The following is a 6,190-nucleotide window of genomic DNA, read 5'->3' on the forward strand; positions in this document are numbered from 1 at the left end:
GAGGGAAAAAATTATTTTGAAATTGAAGCAGTCGTTAATTTTTATTTTTTTAAAACTTTTTTTTTAAATGTATAGGGTCATACGGGGGAATGGGGTCGTTTCCAAAATTTTAAAAGTATTTTTTTCTGAAAGAGCATGCTTAAAAACAGGATCTGACCATTTTTGATAAATTTGTTTACGTTTAAAATTTTTTAAAAAATTACTTAAATCGAAGCGCTTTCATTGTTTACGGCTTCTGCCGATGACATCACAAATGATGAAATGCCATACAGTGTTGCCATTCACAGTGCAAAATATTTAATTCGCATCTTTACTCACGTGTATTGGCAACGATATGGTTGGTAGCAAGCTTAGAGCGCAATTTTAATTCGCTGCTTGATCGTAACGTGGAAACGTAATAGAAAGATGCAGCAAAGTGCATCATTGGTGACGTCATCAAAACCACGCCTTGTTTCGAAAATCGGACATTTGAAAAAATTAATTTAAAAAAAAAAAAAAACTGTTGGGGAAAAAGGAAAGTATTTTCTGGGTCGATGTTATTATTATTATTTTTTTTCGTTCATTCTATCCATTTCAATGAATAAAAGTAGTACTTTTGACTGAAGGAAACCACCCCATTATGGGTCACTCTCTTTCCGGGGTAAATAATGGCGACCAACTTTTTACTGTTAAAGAATGCTTTTACAAAAAAACTAAATTATGCTAAGTCATCCTTACACATTCAATTTTCCTATATCAAGATTAAAATCTATGCAACAGTGAAGTAAATAAGAGGGGAAAAAAAAAAGAGTTTTCACACTTTTGTAAAAACATCTTCAAAAAAGATCGTCTCGGAAGGTCGCGATTTTTTTTCAAGATTCGTGTCGATGAAATACTTTTGAAGGAACAATTTTGTTGATGCTGTTTTTAGCCTACTTTCCCAGTGAAAGTCAGATAAAGAAGAAAAAAACATGAAAGACGGTTTAATGCATCTTGAAAATATTACAAATACCAAAAAAAAGTCAAAAATAATAAAAATAATTAAATAAATATCGAAAAATTTAATATTGGAAAGTAAGGTTTTGAGATGGGGGAAAATATCTGTCGGTCCCCTAGTCCGATTCGAATTTTTTTTTTTTTTTTGTTCAAAAGATCTCGGCGAGGACACCTCATTCCTGTATTTCACTTTTTGATTTGAACTATTTTTTGTTCAATTTTGAACAGTTAAAAAAACTTAACATTAGCGCCTGCGGGGAAATTCAAGGAAATTCCGAACTTGAGGCGAATTTGCTTCAAACAAACTTTGTAGGAAAAGATTTTGATGAAAAACTTGTACATAAAATATCTTTCTGATTTGAACAATTTTCTGTTTAACTTTGAACAGTTCAAATCCCTTAACATTAGCGCCTATGGGAAACTGAAAGTCAATGTAGATTCCGTACTTGAAGGCGGATTTACTTCAAACAATTTTTGTTGGAAATACACTCTATAACAAAAAAATCGACGCACCAAGAAGGAGTGATCCGATTGAGACGAAAATCGGTGGATAGGAAGACAATGCACAGAATAGTGAATGAATAAATTCTCAGAACAATTGAATAATTTATGTCAGAGTTACAGTAACAAGTTCAATAAGGTATTGACCCGCCTCTAGCCTGGATACAAGCTGAAGCACGGCGTGGCAAACACCGATAAAGCTCCCGGAAGGTGTCTTGCGGTATTTCTGGCCGAATTCGCTCCAATTGTTGGACGAGGTTATCAACATTCCTCGCCAGATGCAATCGCCATCCCATCATATCCTAGACATGCTCGATGGAGAGAGATCTGGCAATCTGGCAGGTCGCGGAAGAGTTTGACAAGCTTGCAGACAGTTCATAGCAACACGTGCCGTATGTTATCTGCATTTTCTTGCTGAAAACCAGCCGAGGGCACTGCAAAAGGAACGACAGCAAAACATGTCTTAGGATGTCGTCGACGTACCACTGTGCAGTAAGTGTACCTCTAATTACGACCAAAGGGGTTCAATTATCAAAGAAAATGGCAACAAAGACCATAATGCCTTGTTGAGTAAAACCAGGATCCCCCCTCTGCCCTGGGTGTCTCCAAACACATCTTGGATGATCGTCATGACACAGTTGGAAGCGGGATTCGTCGCTAAAGACTATACGTCCCCAGTCGGCTTCATTCCAACCTGATCGAGCCATTCACCACTGTAATCTGGCTCGGCAGTGTGTAGGCGTCAGTGACAGGTGGCGTAACGGTCGGCGTGAGCGTAGATTTCGTTGTCCCAACCGTCTGTAAATGCTCATGATGGACACTGATGTTTGGGTTGAATGTCTGACGGTTCATAGAGATGAAGAAAGCGCTGTGACAGTTGATCGGACAATCACTCTGTCATCACGATCTGTTGTGAACCTAGATCGACCGACACCATCCTGACGCTATACTCTGCCATTTTCCACCCATTCTTGCCAGCATCTTCGAATCGCCGCATCGCTTCGATTCAAATGACGAGCGATTCTCCGATTTGACCAACCGGCCTCTTTTAAACTCTGACAGTTGCTTGTAATGAGCACGAACCATGCGGTGAGGCATTTTTAAGTTGTTGAAAGGTAATCTGAATCGCAATCAAACCGAAAGTTTTAACAACTTTTGATCAACTGCTCTTTATATACATCTGCTGGATGCGCAGTTTTGATGCGCTGGAGATCAAACTATTCATTCATTGGACACCAAATTTTAATCATTTGCATATCTGGTTAAAACACTCATACATACAAAATTTCATAGCAATCGGATGATTGCTTCTTGGTGCGTCGATTTTTTTGTTATAGAGTGTAGCTCTTGACGACCAACTCCCGACTCCGACTCCGAGAATTTTGGGGCACCTGACTCCGACTCCTGTACCCGACAATTAGTTGGACTCCGACTCCCCGATTTCGACTCTGACTTCGCACCTTTGACAAAAATTTATACACGGAGAAAAAATGACTGACTCCGATTCTTGGATATTGGACTCGGACTCCGACTCTGCAGCCATGGTTTTAACTGTGAAATAATTATTGTTGATATGCCTTGCTTTTATTTTCACTCTAAATTTAGGCACTCAGTTTTCGGTGGATAAAATTGAAGTTATTTATGTTTCTACATAAAGATACGCGCACTTTTTTTTTTTGACAATGAAAATTATTTCTTTAAGTTGATATTTTATTGTTTTTATTTATTTCCCTAAGTGCATTAATTCATTTAAAAAATATTTTTGGCAACAGGGGAAAAAGAAACATTTTTTTTTTTTGATATGATGTATTTATTTTAATGAGCTTATTAATTTTAATTATTATTTTTTCGTTTTGAAAGCGGTTAAAGATTTTTTTTTAATGGAAAAGTGTATTAGCTGCTTTGTTTAAAAGGTGCTGCTATTTTATTTGTTCGTTTATTTTATTTCATTTTTTTTACCCATCTATTTTTTTTAGATGAGTGAGGCATATTTTATTCCTAGAAATTAGCTTAAAATATTTAAAAAATATGTTTGAAACGATTTGCGATTTTAGCTATTTTTGAGAATATTGATCAGGTACCAGAAAGTAGATATGGGTGTACGGGAAGTAGGCTCGTTTATTCTAGACGGAACTTCTTGTTTAATAGAAAATTGTCTAAGCTTTTCTCATTTCTTCATTTTTTCTTCTTTTTACAAAAAAAGTAGTATTAAAAGGATACTGATTTATACCCCAATTTAGTGGGGTAATTCTGGGTCAGTATATTTTCTGATATTTTAGATGTTTTACTTATTTATTTCTGTGTAAATAATATTAATATTAAATTTAACTTATCCTTTTCTGTGCCAAACTCTCTCTCAGAAAGAAATTTGAACGTTCCAAGGGCAACATTGGATGGTATTCGCAACTCTAATAAACTGTAGGGGGCGCTGCAGCCACTGTCTAATGGCGGATGAAAAAGGTAAAACAAACAAATGCCGTAACTTATAACTTGCTTTGACGCTTTGTGAATGACAGTAATTTTTCATTCTGTTTGTGGGGCGCTTTCTTTTCTATTCTTCTGAAATTACATTACACCACAAACTGTCTGAAGCCTGTAATTTACCCAAAAGAAAACACGTGGAATGGAATGTTTCACCTTTTTCGGTAGTATTGTTAATCACCGCAAGGTAGCGTATTCGAGCTCTGGAGTTGCGAATATCATTTTCAATTGCTGCTGAAGCATCATGCCTTTTGATTAGCTAACCAATTCTAGCTTTGATGATAAACTATGTCAGCATGCAATTATTTCACACATCAAGTTCCAAAATAAGTAACAAATTAATATGAATCTCTCGAGTACCAAATAAGGAGACAAATTTGACAGTTATAAGAAATCTCTCTTGCATCTTGTAAGTGCAAGAGAAAAAGAAGCAGAAGAGAAACCAAATGCACAAATGCAGTCATCGAGAAAAACCTTGCTAACATTAAAAAAAAGTAACTCAATAAGCTGATATAGAGGCTCGAAAGGCAAAATAAGCTTATTTTGGAATTGTTTGTGAGAACCAGAAAAAGAGAAAAGAATTTGCAATAGCACAATTGCAAAAACATTTCTGTTTTAAAAATGTTAAAAGATGGTGAGGCTACAAACGAATTCATTCTGTACTTGAACATTAGATATACTTTCTTGTGTATGATGATAGCGAAATACTTTACAATGGGAAAGTAATTTAAATTTCGGACAAGGAAAAAGCAAAAATGAATTTTCTGGAACAAGGTGTCGGAAATTTTAGTTTGACCGAACGGGACATTTTTAAAAATAATTTGAAATAAGTGCATTTTTTTCAGTCTAGTTAGTTGAAATTTAAAAGAAGAAAACATACAGTTGATAGAAACATGATTGATGAGGGTTGCATACAAATATTAAAGTATTTTTTTCATGGAATCGTGGGCGTAGAACAAAGAGCAATTATGGGGAGGGGGGGGGGCTTAGAGCAAACTGCAAGAGCAATGAGCAATAATCAATTGTATAGTTGACTAGTAAGAGTAACACCAAATTATTTCAATTATAATGCGTTATTTCTTTGATATAAAACTTTTTAACATTAAAAAATCTTTTTGTGGGCTAGGAAATGATTATTCATAATAGTTAATTACTTTTGACTTTGAGTACCTTAAAAAAGGAGATGACCCACATTTACCCCATGTGTGACCCACAATTGCCCCGATCCGGGGTAATTCTTGGTCACTCATTTAACTTAAATAAAATAAATAATAATACAATTACATGCAAAGGGATCATTTGAATAATTTCTAAGTTATTTAAGCTTACTCCATGCCAAATTAAATCATTTTATCTTTCATACTTAAGAAAATATTAAGATGTTATGGTTTTTTGACCCATAATTGCCCCGTCTGACTCTATATTTTAATATTCTTTTTTATTTTGGGAGGGAAGGGGAGGGCAGATGCTCTCCTTGCCCTCCTCTGGATACGCCGATATGCATGGGCCAAAAAACTTTTTTTTCGAAATCCGTTTTTGGATAGTGCGGAAAAGCTGCTACATGTATTTGTTAAAACCCTCAAAAAATTTCACTAATTTTCTTTAATATTTAGCCACGCCATTTTGACCTTAAAGAATTAAATAATGGGTAAAAACGTATTTTTTTTTCTTTTTTCAAAGAAACGGAGGGGGGGGGGGGGGGGGGGGGGGGAGGGGATTCTAAAAAAAATTTGAAAATGTTTGTGGTATGCAGCAGAAATGCTACGTGAATTAGTTGTAACCCTCACAAAGTTTTATGAATTTTATCAAATATTTAGATGCGCCCCCTTAATTATAAAAAATTGAGAGTACGGGAGCAAATTGTAGTTTAGGAATCCTTATCATGAAAAAATAAAGAACATAAAATGAATTTAAAAAAAAAATTGGAATTTTAAATCAGTTTATAGTCCTTTTTTGGCCACTTAAAAATTCTGAGGGGAAGCTCAAGCTTCCTGAACCTTTCTGGTAATGAGGCTGCCCGTAGTTTACTTGCTCACTCAAGAAGACGCATCCTTTTTCAGATACTTTTCAAAATCGGATAACATCAGCGTAATATCTGTACCTTAGAGCCGCGCTCTTCACAATGGATTTTTTTTAGAATTAAGTTCACATGACTGGATGTGCAAAATAGGATTCTACATACCATGCACTAATAAACGTTGGAGTTACGTTAGTCTGTCTCTGATGTACAGTT

This window comes from Uloborus diversus, chromosome 9 (genome assembly GCF_026930045.1).
Source record: "Uloborus diversus isolate 005 chromosome 9, Udiv.v.3.1, whole genome shotgun sequence".
In the NCBI taxonomy this organism is placed as follows: domain Eukaryota; kingdom Metazoa; phylum Arthropoda; class Arachnida; order Araneae; family Uloboridae; genus Uloborus; species Uloborus diversus.